Raw genomic sequence first — 18,529 nt, forward strand, 5'->3', positions numbered from 1 at the left:
AGAGGACTTCTCCCTAATGGGGAACAAGTGTGACCCCATTCATCTACTTGGATTTTGGCTCCACATCTCCCCGCCACAAAATGTTGGGTTCCGGAATCCTGAGTTTTGGGACGTTCCTCCAACTGTCAGCAGCGCTTGTGTTCTTGAATCCCTTAACTTGCCTTCCCTGATGGTTTGCCTATGCTGGAGTGCAGGGGAATGTGGGGTTTCGGCTCTAATACCAAGTATTAGCCAATGCATCTATATGATAAGTTGAGAAATTTTAACTACAACCAGCAACGTAGGAATACATGTGCCACCTGAAAGATGCCTGGACTCTGTTTCCCCACCTCCAGCACACAAACGAGGAAGTGTTCTTCTATCCTGAATGTGGGGAGTTTCCTCCAAATGACAGCAGCACCTGAGGTCTAATAGAATCCGTTAGCTTGACTTCCTTGAGTGTTTACCTAGGCCGGGCTGTAAGCGAATGTGGGGGTTGGGCCCTAAAGACAAGGATTAGCGAGTGCCCCTCTATGGGCAGTGGAGGTGTTTAAACCAAATCCCCAACTTTGGAACACCTGTGCCCCCATAGAGATGCGTGGAATATCTTTCCCAGCTCCAGAACACACACGAAGACTTTCAGATATCCTTAGTGTGGGGGGGCTCCTCAAAATGACAGCAGCGTCTGGGTTCTAATACAATCCCTTAGCTTGTAATACGAGTGTTTTCCTGGTCCGGGATGTGAGGGAAAGCTGGGGGTTGGGCTTGGAGTCCAAGTAGCAGTGAGTGCCCCCTGATGGATTGAGGAAGTACTTAGAGGACTTCTCCCTAAAGGGAACACTTTTGCCCCCATTCATCTGGGTGGAGTGGGGCTGCACATCTCCCCCACAAACAAGAATGTGTTCCGGAGTCCTGAGTGCAGAGAAGTTCCTCCAACTGACAGCAGCGCCTGGGTTCTAACTGAATCCCTTTGCTTGTCTTCCCTGATGGTATGCCTAGGCGGGAGTGCGGGGGAAAGTGTGGTTTGGGATCCAAACCAAGTATTTGCGAGTACCTCTCTATGGTTAGTGGAGGTTTTTAAACTACATCCCTAACCTGGGAACACCTGTGCCCCCATATATATCCGTGGAGTCTGTTTCCAGACCTCCAGCACACACACGAACACTTGCACAGTTATCCTGAGAGTGGGCAGCCTCCTCCAACTGACAGCAGGGCCTGGGTTCTAATAAAATCGCTTAACTTGTCTTCCCTGTTTGGTTGCCTGATACGGAGTGCGGGGGAAAGTGGGGGTTGGGCTCTAAATCCAAGTATTAGCGAGTGCTTCTTCATGGGAAGTGGAGGTTATTAACCAAAAACCCACAACCTGGGAACACCTGTGCTCCTTGAAAAATGCGTGGACTCTGTTTCCCCACCTCCAGCACACACATGAAGAAGTGTTCTGGTATCCTGAGTGTGGGGAGGCACCTCCAACTGACAGCAGCATCTGGGATCTAATAGGATCCCTTAGGTTGACTTCCCTGTGTGTTTTCCAAGGACCGGCTGGGAGCGAAGGTGGGGGTTGGGCTCTAAAGCCAAGTAAGAGCGAGTGCCTCTCTATGGGCAGTGGAGGTGTTTAAAGTACATTCCCTCCCTGGGAACACCTGTGCCCCCATAAAGTTGCGTGGACTATGTATCCCCAAAACCATCATACACATAAAGACTTGTTCAGGTATCCTGAGTATGGGGAGACTCCTCCAACTGACAGCAGCGCCTGGGTTCTAATAGAATCCCAAAGCTTGTCTTCCCTGATGCCAAGCCTAGGCTGGAGTGTGGGGGAAAGTGGGGTTTGGGCTTGAAGTCCAAGTAGCAACGAGTGCCCCCTGATTTACTGGGGAAGTACTTAGAGGATTTCACCCTAAAATGGAACACCTGTGCCCCCATTCATCTGCGTGGACTGGGTCTCCACAACTCCCCCCCACACAAGGCTGGGATCCGGAATCCTGAGTGTGTGGAAGTTCCTCCAACTGACAGCAGCGCCTGCGTTCGAATAGAATAACTCAGCTTGTATTCCCTGAGTGTTTCCCTAGGCCGGGCTGCGAGCGAAAGCTGGGGGTTGTGCTTGGAGGCCAAGTAGCAGCTTGTGCCAACCGATTGACTGAGGAATTACTTAGGGAACTCCCCTACCGGGGAACACCTGTGTCACCATTCATCTGCGTGGATTGGGGCTGCACACCTCCCCCACACACAAGAGTGTCTCCGGAGTCCTGAGTGTTGGGAAGTTCCTCCATGTGACAGCAGCATCTAGGTTCAACACAATCCCTTAGCTTGTCTTCCGTGATGGCTTGCCCTGCCAGGAGTGCGGGAGAAATTGGAGGTTGGGCTCTAAAACGAAGTATTAGCGAGTGCCTATCCATGGGATGTGGAGGTGTTTAACCTACATCCTCCAACCTAGGAATACCTGTGCCCCAGGAAAAAGGCGTGGACTCTGTTTCCACACCACCAGCACACGTGCGAAGAATTGTTCTCGTTTCCTGAGTGTGGGGAGGCTCCTCCAACTAACAGCAGCACCAGGGATCTAGTAGAATCCCTTAGCTTGACTTCCTTGAGTGTTCTCCTAGGCCGGGCTTTGAGCGAAGGTGGGGGTTGGGCTGTAAAGCCAAGTAATATCCAGTGCCTCTCTAAGGGCAGTGAAGGTGTTTAAACTACATCATCTACCTAGGAATAACTGTGCCCCCATAAAGATGCATGGACTCTGTTTCCCCACTTCCAACACACACACAAAGACGTGCTCAGGTATCCTGAGTGTGGGCCGGCACTTTCAAGTGACAGCAGCGCCTGGGTTCTAATAGTATCCTTTAGCTTGTAATACCTGAGTTGTTCCCTAGGCCTGGCTCTGAGGGAAAGCTGGGGGTTGGGCTTTGAGGCCAAATAGTAGCGAGTGCCCCCCGATGGACTGAGGAAGTATTTAGATGAATTCTCCCTAAAGGGGTACACCTGTGCCCACATCCATCTACGTGGAGTGCGGATACACAAATCCCTCCCCCCACAAGTCTGGCTACCGGAATATGAGAGTGGGAAAGTTCCTCCAGCTTACATCAGTGCCAGTGTTCTAGCAGAATCCTTAAGCTTCTCTTCCCTGATGGATTGCATTAGCTGGAGTGCGGTTCAAAGTGGGATTTGTTCTCTAAATCCAAGTAATAATGAGTGCCTCTCCATGGGAATTGGAGGTGTTTAACCAACAACAACCAACAAGGGAATACCTTTGCCCCCTGGAATATGCGTGGACACTGTTTCTCCACCAACAGTACACACACGAAGAAGCTTTGTGGAATCCTGAGCATGGGGAGACTACTCCAAATGACAGCAGCACCTGGGTTCTATTAGAATCCCTTAGCTTGTGTTCCCTGAGTATTTACATAGGCCAGGCTTTGATCTATTGTGGGGTTTGGTCTCTATAGCTAGGTTTTAGCGAGTGCCTCTCTATTGGCATGGAGATTTTAAAACTACATCCCTAACCTTTAAACACCTGCCCCCCATATAAATGCGTGGTCTCCCTTTCCCCACCTCCAGCACACCCACGAAGAACAGTTCTGGTATACTGAGTGTGGGTAGGCACCTCCAAATGACAGCAGCACCTGGGACCTTATAATATCACTTGGCTTGCTTTCCCGGAGTGTTTCCTTTGGCCAGGCTGTGAGCGAAGGTGGGTGTTGGGCACTAAAGACTAGTAATAGCGAGTGCCTCTCTATGGGCATTGCAGGTGTTTAAAATACATCCCCAAACTTGGAACACCTGTGCCCCCCCAAAAATGCGTGGACTCTGTTTCCCCACCTCCAGCACACACACGAAAACCGGTTGAGGTTTCCTGAGTGTGGGGAGGCACCTACAACTGACAGCAGGGCCTGGGTTCTAATACAATCCATTAACTTGTCTTCACTGATGGCTAGCCTAGGCGGGAGTGCGGGGGAATGTGAGGGTTGGGCTCTAAAACCAAGTATTATTGAGTGCCTCTCCACGGGATTTGAAGTGGTTTAACCTACAACCAAATATTTGGGAATACCTGTGCCCCCTGAAAGATGCAAGGACACTGTTTCCCCGCCTTCAGCACACACACTAGGTGGTGTTCTGGTATCCTGAGTGTGGGGAGGCTCCTGCAAGTGACAGTAGCACCTGGGATCTAGTTGGATCCATTAGGTTGATATTCCTGAGTATTTTCCTTGGCCGGGTTGTGAGCGAAATTGGGGGTTGTGCTCTAAAACCAAGTATTAGCGAGTTCCTATATTTTGGCAGTGGAGGTGGTTAAAGTATATCCCCAACCTGGGAACACCTGTGCCCCCATAAAGATGCGTGGACTCTGTTTCCCTCCTGCAGCACACACACGACATTGGGTTCAGATGTCTTGAGTGTGGGGAGGTTCCTGCAACTAACAGCAGCGCCTGGGTTGTAATACAATACCTTAACTGGTCTTCCATGATGGCTTGCCATGGCCGGTGTGCGGGGGAAAGTTGGGATTGGGCTCTAAACCAAGTATTAGCGAGAGCCTATCCATGGGATGTGGGTGTTGAACCTACAAACCACCACCATGAAATAACTGTGCCCCCTGAAAGATGCTTTGACTCTGTTTCCCTACATCCAGCACACACACGAAGAAGTGTTCTGGTGTTCTGAGTGTGGGGAGGTTCCTCCAACTGACAGCAGCACCTGGGTTCGAATAGAATCCCTTAGCTTGACTTCCCTAAGTGTTTTCCTAGGCCTAGCAGTGAGCGATGGTGGGGGATGGGCTCTAAAGCCAAGTATTAGAGAGTGCATCTCTGTGGGCAGTGGAGGGTTTGAAACTACTTCCCCAACCTTGGAACACCTGTGCCCCCATAAAGATGAGTGGACTCTGTTTCCCCCCTGCAGCACACACACGGAGACGTGGTCAGGTATCCTGATAGTGGGGAGGCTCCTCCACATGACAGCAGCGCCTGGGTTCTCATAGAATCCCTTAGATTGTTTTCCTTGAGTGTTTCCCTAGGCCGGGCTTAGAGGGAAAGCTGGGAGTTTGGCTTGGAGGCCAAGTAGCAGCAACTGCCCCCCGATGGAATGTGGAAGTATTTAGAGGACTTCTCCCTAATGGGGAACAAGTGTGACCCCATTCATCTACTTGGATTTTGGCTCCACATCTCCCCGCCACAAAATGTTGGGTTCCGGAATCCTGAGTTTTGGGACGTTCCTCCAACTGTCAGCAGCGCTTGTGTTCTTGAATCCCTTAACTTGCCTTCCCTGATGGTGTGCCTATGCTGGAGTGCAGGGGAATGTGGGGTTTCGGCTCTAATACCAAGTATTAGCCAATGCATCTACATGTGAAGTTGAGAAATTTTAACTACACCCATCAACGTAGGAATACATGTGCCACCTGAATGATGCCTGGACTCTGTTTCCCCACCGCCAGCACACAAACGAGGAGGTGTTCTTCTATCCTGAATGTGGGGAGTTTCCTCCAAATGACAGCAGAACCTGAGGTCTCATATAATCCGTTAGCTTGACTTCTTGAGTGTTTACCTAGGCCGGGCTGTAAGCGAATGTGGGGATTGGGCCTTAAAGACAAGGATTAGCGAGTGCCTCTCTATGGGCAGTGGAGGTATTTAAACCAAATCCCCAACTTTGGAACACCTGTGCCCCCATACAGATGCGTGGAATATCTTTCCCACCTCCAGAACACACACGAAGACTTTCAGTTTTCCTTAGTGTGGGGGGGGGGCTCCTCAAAATGACAGCAGCGTCTGGGTTCTAATACAATCCCTTAGCTTGTAATATGTGTGTTCCCCTGGTCCGGGATGTGAGGGAAAGCTGGGGGTTGGGCTTGGAGTCCAAGTAGCAGTGAGTGCACCCTGATCGATTGAGGAAGTACTTAGAGGACTTCTCCCTAAAGGGAACACTTTTGCCCCCATTCATCTGGGTGGAGTGGGGCTGCACAACTCCCCCACAAACAGGAATGTGTTCCGGAATCCTGAGTGCAGAGAAGTTCCTCCAACTGACAGCAGCGCCTGGGTTCTAACTGAATCCCTTTGCTTGTCTTCCCTGATGGTATGCCTAGGCGGGAGTGCGGGGGAAAGTGTGGTTTGGGATCCAAACCAAGTATTTGCGAGTACCTCTCTATGGTTCGTGGAGGTTTTTAAACTACATCCCTAACATGGGAACACCTGTGCCCCCATATATATCCGTGGAGTCTGTTTCCAGACCTCCAGCACACACACGAACACTTGCACAGTTATCCTGAGAGTGGGCAGCCTCCTCCAACTGACAGCAGGGCCTGGGTTCTAATAAAATCGCTTAACTTGTCTTCCCTGTTTGGTTGCCTGATACGGAGTGCGGGGGAAAGTGGGGGTTGGGCTCTAAATCCAAGTATTAGCGAGTGCTTCTTCATGGGAAGTGGAGGTTATTAACCAAAAACCCACAACCTGGGAACACCTGTGCTCCTTGAAAAATGCGTGGACTCTGTTTCCCCACCTCCAGCACACACATGAAGAAGTGTTCTGGTATCCTGAGTGTGGGGAGGCACCTCCAACTGACAGCAGCATCTGGGATCTAATAGGATCCCTTAGGTTGACTTCCCTGTGTGTTTTCCAAGGACCGGCTGGGAGCGAAGGTGGGGGTTGGGCTCTAAAGCCAAGTAAGAGCGAGTGCCTCTCTATGGGCAGTGGAGGTGTTTAAAGTACATTCCCTCCCTGGGAACACCTGTGCCCCCATAAAGTTGCGTGGACTATGTATCCCCAAAACCATCATACACATAAAGACTTGTTCAGGTATCCTGAGTATGGGGAGACTCCTCCAACTGACAGCAGCGCCTGGGTTCTAATAGAATCCCAAAGCTTGTCTTCCCTGATGGCACGCCTAGGCTGGAGTGTGGGGGAAAGTGGGGTTTGGGCTTGAAGTCCAAGTAGCAACGAGTGCCCCCTGATTTACTGGGGAAGTACTTAGAGGATTTCACCCTAAAATGGAACACCTGTGCCCCCATTCATCTGCGTGGACTGGGTCTCCACAACTCCCCCCCACACAAGGCTGGGATCCAGAATCCTGAGTGTGTGGAAGTTCCTGCAACTGACAGCAGCGCCTGCGTTCGAATAGAATAACTCAGCTTGTATTCCCTGAGTGTTTCCCTAGGCCGGGCTGCGAGCGAAAGCTGGGGGTTGTGCTTGGAGGCCAAGTAGCAGCTTGTGCCAACCGATTGACTGAGGAATTACTTAGGGAACTCCCCTACCGGGGAACACCTGTGTCACCATTCATCTGCGTGGATTGGGGCTGCACACCTCCCCCACACACAAGAGTGTCTCCGGAGTCCTGAGTGTTGGGAAGTTCCTCCATGTGACAGCAGCATCTAGGTTCAACACAATCCCTTAGCTTGTCTTCCGTGATGGCTTGCCCTGCCAGGAGTGCGGGAGAAATTGGAGGTTGGGCTCTAAAACGAAGTATTAGCGAGTGCCTATCCATGGGATGTGGAGGTGTTTAACCTACATCCTCCAACCTAGGAATACCTGTGCCCCAGGAAAAAGGCGTGGACTCTGTTTCCACACCACCAGCACACGTGCGAAGAATTGTTCTCGTTTCCTGAGTGTGGGGAGGCTCCTCCAACTAACAGCAGCACCAGGGATCTAGTAGAATCCCTTAGCTTGACTTCCTTGAGTGTTCTCCTAGGCCGGGCTTTGAGCGAAGGTGGGGGTTGGGCTGTAAAGCCAAGTAATATCCAGTGCCTCTCTAAGGGCAGTGAAGGTGTTTAAACTACATCATCTACCTAGGAATAACTGTGCCCCCATAAAGATGCATGGACTCTGTTTCCCCACTTCCAACACACACACAAAGACGTGCTCAGGTATCCTGAGTGTGGGCCGGCACTTTCAAGTGACAGCAGCGCCTGGGTTCTAATAGTATCCTTTAGCTTGTAATACCTGAGTTGTTCCCTAGGCCTGGCTCTGAGGGAAAGCTGGGGGTTGGGCTTTGAGGCCAAATAGTAGCGAGTGCCCCCCGATGGACTGAGGAAGTATTTAGATGAATTCTCCCTAAAGGGGTACACCTGTGCCCACATCCATCTACGTGGAGTGCGGATACACAAATCCCTCCCCCCACAAGTCTGGCTACCGGAATATGAGAGTGGGAAAGTTCCTCCAGCTTACATCAGTGCCAGTGTTCTAGCAGAATCCTTAAGCTTCTCTTCCCTGATGGATTGCATTAGCTGGAGTGCGGTTCAAAGTGGGATTTGTTCTCTAAATCCAAGTAATAATGAGTGCCTCTCCATGGGAATTGGAGGTGTTTAACCAACAACAACCAACAAGGGAATACCTTTGCCCCCTGGAATATGCGTGGACACTGTTTCTCCACCAACAGTACACACACGAAGAAGCTTTGTGGAATCCTGAGCATGGGGAGACTACTCCAAATGACAGCAGCACCTGGGTTCTATTAGAATCCCTTAGCTTGTGTTCCCTGAGTATTTACATAGGCCAGGCTTTGATCTATTGTGGGGTTTGGTCTCTATAGCTAGGTTTTAGCGAGTGCCTCTCTATTGGCATGGAGATTTTAAAACTACATCCCTAACCTTTAAACACCTGCCCCCCATATAAATGCGTGGTCTCCCTTTCCCCACCTCCAGCACACCCACGAAGAACAGTTCTGGTATACTGAGTGTGGGTAGGCACCTCCAAATGACAGCAGCACCTGGGACCTTATAATATCACTTGGCTTGCTTTCCCGGAGTGTTTCCTTTGGCCAGGCTGTGAGCGAAGGTGGGTGTTGGGCACTAAAGACTAGTAATAGCGAGTGCCTCTCTATGGGCATTGCAGGTGTTTAAAATACATCCCCAAACTTGGAACACCTGTGCCCCCCCAAAAATGCGTGGACTCTGTTTCCCCACCTCCAGCACACACACGAAAACCGGTTGAGGTTTCCTGAGTGTGGGGAGGCACCTACAACTGACAGCAGGGCCTGGGTTCTAATACAATCCATTAACTTGTCTTCACTGATGGCTAGCCTAGGCGGGAGTGCGGGGGAATGTGAGGGTTGGGCTCTAAAACCAAGTATTATTGAGTGCCTCTCCACGGGATTTGAAGTGGTTTAACCTACAACCAAATATTTGGGAATACCTGTGCCCCCTGAAAGATGCAAGGACACTGTTTCCCCGCCTTCAGCACACACACTAGGTGGTGTTCTGGTATCCTGAGTGTGGGGAGGCTCCTGCAAGTGACAGTAGCACCTGGGATCTAGTTGGATCCATTAGGTTGATATTCCTGAGTATTTTCCTTGGCCGGGTTGTGAGCGAAATTGGGGGTTGTGCTCTAAAACCAAGTATTAGCGAGTTCCTATATTTTGGCAGTGGAGGTGGTTAAAGTATATCCCCAACCTGGGAACACCTGTGCCCCCATAAAGATGCGTGGACTCTGTTTCCCTCCTGCAGCACACACACGACATTGGGTTCAGATGTCTTGAGTGTGGGGAGGTTCCTGCAACTAACAGCAGCGCCTGGGTTGTAATACAATACCTTAACTGGTCTTCCATGATGGCTTGCCATGGCCGGTGTGCGGGGGAAAGTTGGGATTGGGCTCTAAACCAAGTATTAGCGAGAGCCTATCCATGGGATGTGGGTGTTGAACCTACAAACCACCACCATGAAATAACTGTGCCCCCTGAAAGATGCTTTGACTCTGTTTCCCTACATCCAGCACACACACGAAGAAGTGTTCTGGTGTTCTGAGTGTGGGGAGGTTCCTCCAACTGACAGCAGCACCTGGGTTCGAATAGAATCCCTTAGCTTGACTTCCCTAAGTGTTTTCCTAGGCCTAGCAGTGAGCGATGGTGGGGGATGGGCTCTAAAGCCAAGTATTAGAGAGTGCATCTCTGTGGGCAGTGGAGGGTTTGAAACTACTTCCCCAACCTTGGAACACCTGTGCCCCCATAAAGATGAGTGGACTCTGTTTCCCCCCTGCAGCACACACACGGAGACGTGGTCAGGTATCCTGATAGTGGGGAGGCTCCTCCACATGACAGCAGCGCCTGGGTTCTCATAGAATCCCTTAGATTGTTTTCCTTGAGTGTTTCCCTAGGCCGGGCTTAGAGGGAAAGCTGGGAGTTTGGCTTGGAGGCCAAGTAGCAGCAACTGCCCCCCGATGGAATGTGGAAGTATTTAGAGGACTTCTCCCTAATGGGGAACAAGTGTGACCCCATTCATCTACTTGGATTTTGGCTCCACATCTCCCCGCCACAAAATGTTGGGTTCCGGAATCCTGAGATTTGGGACGTTCCTCCAACTGTCAGCAGCGCTTGTGTTCTTGAATCCCTTCACTTGCCTTCCCTGATGGTTTGCCTATGCTGGAGTGCAGGGGAATGTGGGGTTTCGGCTCTAATCCCAAGTATTAGCCAATGCATCTACATGATAAGTTGAGAAATTTTAACTACAACCAGCAACGTAGGAATACATGTGCCACCTGAAAGATGCCTGGACTCTGTTTCCCCACCTCCAGCACACAAACGAGGAAGTGTTCTTCTATCCTGAATGTGGGGAGTTTCCTCCAAATGACAGCAGCACCTGAGGTCTAATAGAATCCGTTAGCTTGACTTCCTTGAGTGTTTACCTAGGCCGGGCTGTAAGCGAATGTGGGGGTTGGGCCCTAAAGACAAGGATTAGCGAGTGCCCCTCTATGGGCAGTGGAGGTGTTTAAACCAAATCCCCAACTTTGGAACACCTGTGCCCCCATAAAGATGCGTGGAATATCTTTCCAACCTCCAGAACACACACGAAGACTTTCAGATATCCTTAGTGTGGGGGGGCTCCTCAAAATGACAGCAGCGTCTGGGTTCTAATAGAATCCCTTAGCTTGTAATACGAGTGTTTCCCTGGTCCGGGATGTGAGGGAAAGCTGGGGGTTGGGCTTGGAGTCCAAGTAGCAGTGAGTGCCCCCTGATGGATTGAGGAAGTACTTAGAGGACTTCTCCCTAAAGGGAACACTTTTGCCCCCATTCATCTGGGTGGAGTGGGGCTGCACAACTCCCCCACAAACAAGAATGTGTTCCGGAGTCCTGAGTGCAGAGAAGTTCCTCCAACTGACAGCAGCGCCTGGGTTCTAACTGAATCCCTTTGCTTGTCTTCCCTGATGGTATGCCTAGGCGGGAGTGCGGGGGAAAGTGTGGTTTGGGATCCAAACCAAGTATTTGCGAGTACCTCTCTATGGTTCGTGGAGGTTTTTAAACTACGTCCCTAACCTGGGAACACCTGTGCCCCCATATATATCCGTGGAGTCTGTTTCCAGACCTCCAGCACACACACGAACACTTGCACAGTTATCCTGAGAGTGGGCAGCCTCCTCCAACTGACAGCAGGGCCTGGGTTCTAATAAAATCGCTTAACTTGTCTTCCCTGTTTGGTTGCCTGATACGGAGTGCGGGGGAAAGTGGGGGTTGGGCTCTAAATCCAAGTATTAGCGAGTGCTTCTTCATGGGAAGTGGAGGTTATTAACCAAAAACCCACAACCTGGGAACACCTGTGCTCCTTGAAAAATGCGTGGACTCTGTTTCCCCACCTCCAGCACACACATGAAGAAGTGTTCTGGTATCCTGAGTGTGGGGAGGCACCTCCAACTGACAGCAGCATCTGGGATCTAATAGGATCCCTTAGGTTGACTTCCCTGTGTGTTTTCCAAGGACCGGCTGGGAGCGAAGGTGGGGGTTGGGCTCTAAAGCCAAGTAAGAGCGAGTGCCTCTCTATGGGCAGTGGAGGTGTTTAAAGTACATTCCCTCCCTGGGAACACCTGTGCCCCCATAAAGTTGCGTGGACTATGTATCCCCAAAACCATCATACACATAAAGACTTGTTCAGGTATCCTGAGTATGGGGAGACTCCTCCAACTGACAGCAGCGCCTGGGTTCTAATAGAATCCCAAAGCTTGTCTTCCCTGATGCCAAGCCTAGGCTGGAGTGTGGGGGAAAGTGGGGTTTGGGCTTGAAGTCCAAGTAGCAACGAGTGCCCCCTGATTTACTGGGGAAGTACTTAGAGGATTTCACCCTAAAATGGAACACCTGTGCCCCCATTCATCTGCGTGGACTGGGTCTCCACAACTCCCCCCCACACAAGGCTGGGATCCGGAATCCTGAGTGTGTGGAAGTTCCTCCAACTGACAGCAGCGCCTGCGTTCGAATAGAATAACTCAGCTTGTATTCCCTGAGTGTTTCCCTAGGCCGGGCTGCGAGCGAAAGCTGGGGGTTGTGCTTGGAGGCCAAGTAGCAGCTTGTGCCAACCGATTGACTGAGGAATTACTTAGGGAACTCCCCTACCGGGGAACACCTGTGTCACCATTCATCTGCGTGGATTGGGGCTGCACACCTCCCCCACACACAAGAGTGTCTCCGGAGTCCTGAGTGTTGGGAAGTTCCTCCATGTGACAGCAGCATCTAGGTTCAACACAATCCCTTAGCTTGTCTTCCGTGATGGCTTGCCCTGCCAGGAGTGCGGGAGAAATTGGAGGTTGGGCTCTAAAACGAAGTATTAGCGAGTGCCTATCCATGGGATGTGGAGGTGTTTAACCTACATCCTCCAACCTAGGAATACCTGTGCCCCAGGAAAAAGGCGTGGACTCTGTTTCCACACCACCAGCACACGTGCGAAGAATTGTTCTCGTTTCCTGAGTGTGGGGAGGCTCCTCCAACTAACAGCAGCACCAGGGATCTAGTAGAATCCCTTAGCTTGACTTCCTTGAGTGTTCTCCTAGGCCGGGCTTTGAGCGAAGGTGGGGGTTGGGCTGTAAAGCCAAGTAATATCCAGTGCCTCTCTAAGGGCAGTGAAGGTGTTTAAACTACATCATCTACCTAGGAATAACTGTGCCCCCATAAAGATGCATGGACTCTGTTTCCCCACTTCCAACACACACACAAAGACGTGCTCAGGTATCCTGAGTGTGGGCCGGCACTTTCAAGTGACAGCAGCGCCTGGGTTCTAATAGTATCCTTTAGCTTGTAATACCTGAGTTGTTCCCTAGGCCTGGCTCTGAGGGAAAGCTGGGGGTTGGGCTTTGAGGCCAAATAGTAGCGAGTGCCCCCCGATGGACTGAGGAAGTATTTAGATGAATTCTCCCTAAAGGGGTACACCTGTGCCCACATCCATCTACGTGGAGTGCGGATACACAAATCCCTCCCCCCACAAGTCTGGCTACCGGAATATGAGAGTGGGAAAGTTCCTCCAGCTTACATCAGTGCCAGTGTTCTAGCAGAATCCTTAAGCTTCTCTTCCCTGATGGATTGCATTAGCTGGAGTGCGGTTCAAAGTGGGATTTGTTCTCTAAATCCAAGTAATAATGAGTGCCTCTCCATGGGAATTGGAGGTGTTTAACCAACAACCCCCAACAAGGGAATACCTTTGCCCCCTGGAATATGCGTGGACACTGTTTCTCCACCAACAGTACACACACGAAGAAGCTTTCTGGAATCCTGAGCATGGGGAGACTACTCCAAATGACAGCAGCACCTGGGTTCTATTAGAATCCCTTAGCTTGTGTTCCCTGAGTATTTACATAGGCCAGGCTTTGATCTATTGTGGGGTTTGGTCTCTATAGCTAGGTTTTAGCGAGTGCCTCTCTATTGGCATGGAGATTTTAAAACTACATCCCTAACCTTTAAACACCTGCCCCCCATATAAATGCGTGGTCTCCCTTTCCCCACCTCCAGCACACCCACGAAGAACAGTTCTGGTATACTGAGTGTGGGTAGGCACCTCCAAATGACAGCAGCACCTGGGACCTTATAATATCACTTGGCTTGCTTTCCCGGAGTGTTTCCTTTGGCCAGGCTGTGAGCGAAGGTGGGTGTTGGGCACTAAAGACTAGTAATAGCGAGTGCCTCTCTATGGGCATTGCAGGTGTTTAAAATACATCCCCAAACTTGGAACACCTGTGCCCCCCCAAAAATGCGTGGACTCTGTTTCCCCACCTCCAGCACACACACGAAAACGGGTTGAGGTTTCCTGAGTGTGGGGAGGCACCTACAACTGACAGCAGGGCCTGGGTTCTAATACAATCCATTAACTTGTCTTCACTGATGGCTAGCCTAGGCGGGAGTGCGGGGGAATGTGAGGGTTGGGCTCTAAAACCAAGTATTATTGAGTGCCTCTCCACGGGATTTGAAGTGGTTTAACCTACAACCAAATATTTGGGAATACCTGTGCCCCCTGAAAGATGCAAGGACACTGTTTCCCCGACTTCAGCACACACACTAGGTGGTGTTCTGGTATCCTGAGTGTGGGGAGGCTCCTGCAAGTGACAGTAGCACCTGGGATCTAGTTGGATCCATTAGGTTGATATTCCTGAGTATTTTCCTTGGCCGGGTTGTGAGCGAAATTGGGGGTTGTGCTCTAAAACCAAGTATTAGCGAGTTCCTATATTTTGGCAGTGGAGGTGGTTAAAGTATATCCCCAACCTGGGAACACCTGTGCCCCCATAAAAATGCGTGGACTCTGTTTCCCTCCTGCAGCACACACACGACATTGGGTTCAGATGTCTTGAGTGTGGGGAGGTTCCTGCAACTAACAGCAGCGCCTGGGTTGTAATACAATACCTTAACTGGTCTTCCATGATGGCTTGCCATGGCCGGTGTGCGGGGGAAAGTTGGGATTGGGCTCTAAACCAAGTATTAGCGAGAGCCTATCCATGGGATGTGGGTGTTGAACCTACAAACCACCACCATGAAATAACTGTGCCCCCTGAAAGATGCTTTGACTCTGTTTCCCTACATCCAGCACACACACGAAGAAGTGTTCTGGTGTTCTGAGTGTGGGGAGGTTCCTCCAACTGACAGCAGCACCTGGGTTCGAATAGAATCCCTTAGCTTGACTTCCCTAAGTGTTTTCCTAGGCCTAGCAGTGAGCGATGGTGGGGGATGGGCTCTAAAGCCAAGTATTAGAGAGTGCATCTCTGTGGGCAGTGGAGGGTTTGAAACTACTTCCCCAACCTTGGAACACCTGTGCCCCCATAAAGATGAGTGGACTCTGTTTCCCCCCTGCAGCACACACACGGAGACGTGGTCAGGTATCCTGATAGTGGGGAGGATCCTCCACATGACAACAGCGCCTGGGTTCTCATAGAATTCCTTAGATTGTTTTCCTTGAGTGTTTCCCTAGGCCGGGCTTAGAGGGAATGCTGGGAGTTTGGCTTGGAGGCCAAGTAGCAGCAACTGCCCCCCGATGGAATGTGGAAGTATTTAGAGGACTTCTCCCTAATGGGGAACAAGTGTGACCCCATTCATCTACTTGGATTTTGGCTCCACATCTCCCCGCCACAAAATGTTGGGTTCCGGAATCCTGAGTTTTGGGACGTTCCTCCAACTGTCAGCAGCGCTTGTGTTCTTGAATCCCTTCACTTGCCTTCCCTGATGGTTTGCCTATGCTGGAGTGCAGGGGAATGTGGGGTTTCGGCTCTAATACCAAGTATTAGCCAATGCATCTATATGATAAGTTGAGAAATTTTAACTACAACCAGCAACGTAGGAATACATGTGCCACCTGAAAGATGCCTGGACTCTGTTTCCCCACCTCCAGCACACAAACGAGGAGGTGTTCTTCTATCCTGAATGTGGGGAGTTTCCTCCAAATGACAGCAGCACCTGAGGTCTAATAGAATCCGTTAGCTTGACTTCCTTGAGTGTTTACCTAGGCCGGGCTGTAAGCGAATGTGGGGGTTGGACCCTAAAGACAAGGATTAGCGAGTGCCCCTCTATGGGCAGTGGAGGTGTTTAAACCAAATCCCCAACTTTGGAACACCTGTGCCCCCATAAAGATGCGTGGAATATCTTTCCCACCTCCAGAACACACACGAAGACTTTCAGATATCCTTAGTGTGGGGGGGCTCCTCAAAATGACAGCAGCGTCTGGGTTCTAATAGAATCCCTTAGCTTGTAATAAGAGTGTTTCCCTGGTCCGAGATGTGAGGGAAAGCTGGGGGTTGGGCTTGGAGTCCAAGTAGCAGTGAGTGCCCCCTGATGGATTGAGGAAGTACTTAGAGGACTTCTCCCTAAAGGGAACACTTTTGCCCCCATTCATCTGGGTGGAGTGGGGCTGCACAACTCCCCCACAAACAAGAAAGTGTTCCGGAGTCCTGAGTGCAGAGAAGTTCCTCCAACTGACAGCAGCGCCTGGGTTCTAACTGAATCCCTTTGCTTGTCTTCCCTGATGGTATGCCTAGGCGGGAGTGCGGGGGAAAGTGTGGTTTGGGATCCAAACCAAGTATTTGCGAGTACCTCTCTATGGTTCGTGGAGGTTTTTAAACTACATCCCTAACCTGGGAACACCTGTGCCCCCATATATATCCGTGGAGTCTGTTTCCAGACCTCCAGCACACACACGAACACTTGCACAGTTATCCTGAGAGTGGGCAGCCTCCTCCAACTGACAGCAGGGCCTGGGTTCTAATAAAATCGCTTAACTTGTCTTCCCTGTTTGGTTGCCTGATACGGAGTGCGGGGGAAAGTGGGGGTTGGGCTCTAAATCCAAGTATTAGCGAGTGCTTCTTCATGGGAAGTGGAGGTTATTAACCAAAAACCCACAACCTGGGAACACCTGTGCTCCTTGAAAAATGCGTGGACTCTGTTTCCCCACCTCCAGCACACACATGAAGAAGTGTTCTGGTATCCTGAGTGTGGGGAGGCACCTCCAACTGACAGCAGCATCTGGGATCTAATAGGATCCCTTAGGTTGACTTCCCTGTGTGTTTTCCAAGGACCGGCTGGGAGCGAAGGTGGGGGTTGGGCTCTAAAGCCAAGTAAGAGCGAGTGCCTCTCTATGGGCAGTGGAGGTGTTTAAAGTACATTCCCTCCCTGGGAACACCTGTGCCCCCATAAAGTTGCGTGGACTATGTATCCCCAAAACCATCATACACATAAAGACTTGTTCAGGTATCCTGAGTATGGGGAGACTCCTCCAACTGACAGCAGCGCCTGGGTTCTAATAGAATCCCAAAGCTTGTCTTCCCTGATGGCATGCCTAGGCTGGAGTGTGGGGGAAAGTGGGGTTTGGGCTTGAAGTCCAAGTAGCAACGAGTGCCCCCTGATTTACTGGGGAAGTACGTAGAGGATTTCACCCTAAAATGGAACACCTGTGCCCCCATTCATCTGCGTGGACTGGGTCTCCACAACTCCCCCCCACACAAGGCTGGGATCCGGAATCCTGAGTGTGTGGAAGTTCCTCCAACTGACAGCAGCGCCTGCGTTCGAATAGAATAACTCAGCTTGTATTCCCTGAGTGTTTCCCTAGGCCGGGCTGCGAGCGAAAGCTGGGGGTTGTGCTTGGAGGCCAAGTAGCAGCTTGTGCCAACCGATTGACTGAGGAATTACTTAGGGAACTCCCCTACCGGGGAACACCTGTGTCACCATTCATCTGCGTGGATTGGGGCTGCACACCTCCCCCACACACAAGAGTGTCTCCGGAGTCCTGAGTGTTGGGAAGTTCCTCCATGTGACAGCAGCATCTAGGTTCAACACAATCCCTTAGCTTGTCTTCCGTGATGGCTTGCCCTGCCAGGAGTGCGGGAGAAATTGGAGGTTGGGCTCTAAAACGAAGTATTAGCGAGTGCCTATCCATGGGATGTGGAGGTGTTTAACATACATCCTCCAACCTAGGAATACCTGTGCCCCAGGAAAAAGGCGTGGACTCTGTTTCCACACCACCAGCACACGTGCGAAGAATTGTTCTCGTTTCCTGAGTGTGGGGAGGCTCCTCCAACTAACAGCAGCACCAGGGATCTAGTAGAATCCCTTAGCTTGACTTCCTTGAGTGTTCTCCTAGGCCGGGCTTTGAGCGAAGGTGGGGGTTGGGCTGTAAAGCCAAGTAATATCCAGTGCCTCTCTAAGGGCAGTGAAGGTGTTTAAACTACATCATCTACCTAGGAATAACTGTGCCCCCATAAAGATGCATGGACTCTGTTTCCCCACTTCCAACACACACACAAAGACGTGCTCAGGTATCCTGAGTGTGGGCCGGCACTTTCAAGTGACAGCAGCGCCTGGGTTCTAATAGTATCCTTTAGCTTGTAATACCTGAGTTGTTCCCTAGGCCTGGCTCTGAGGGAAAGCTGGGGGTTGGGCTTTGACGCCAAATAGTAGCGAGTGCCCCCCGATGGACTGAGGAAGTATTTAGATGAATTCTCCCTAAAGGGGTACACCTGTGCCCACATCCATCTACGTGGAGTGCGGATACACAAATCCCTCCCCCCACAAGTCTGGCTACCGGAATATGAGAGTGGGAAAGTTCCTCCAGCTTACATCAGTGCCAGTGTTCTAGCAGAATCCTTAAGCTTCTCTTCCCTGATGGATTGCATTAGCTGGAGTGCGGTTCAAAGTGGGATTTGTTCTCTAAATCCAAGTAATAATGAGTGCCTCTCCATGGGAATTGGAGGTGTTTAACCAACAACCCCCAACAAGGGAATACCTTTGCCCCCTGGAATATGCGTGGACACTGTTTCTCCACCAACAGTACACACACGAAGAAGCTTTCTGGAATCCTGAGCATGGGGAGACTACTCCAAATGACAGCAGCACCTGGGTTCTATTAGAATCCCTTAGCTTG

The sequence above is a fragment of the Vicugna pacos genome, unplaced genomic scaffold (assembly GCF_048564905.1).
Source record: "Vicugna pacos unplaced genomic scaffold, VicPac4 scaffold_105, whole genome shotgun sequence".
NCBI lineage: Eukaryota > Metazoa > Chordata > Mammalia > Artiodactyla > Camelidae > Vicugna > Vicugna pacos.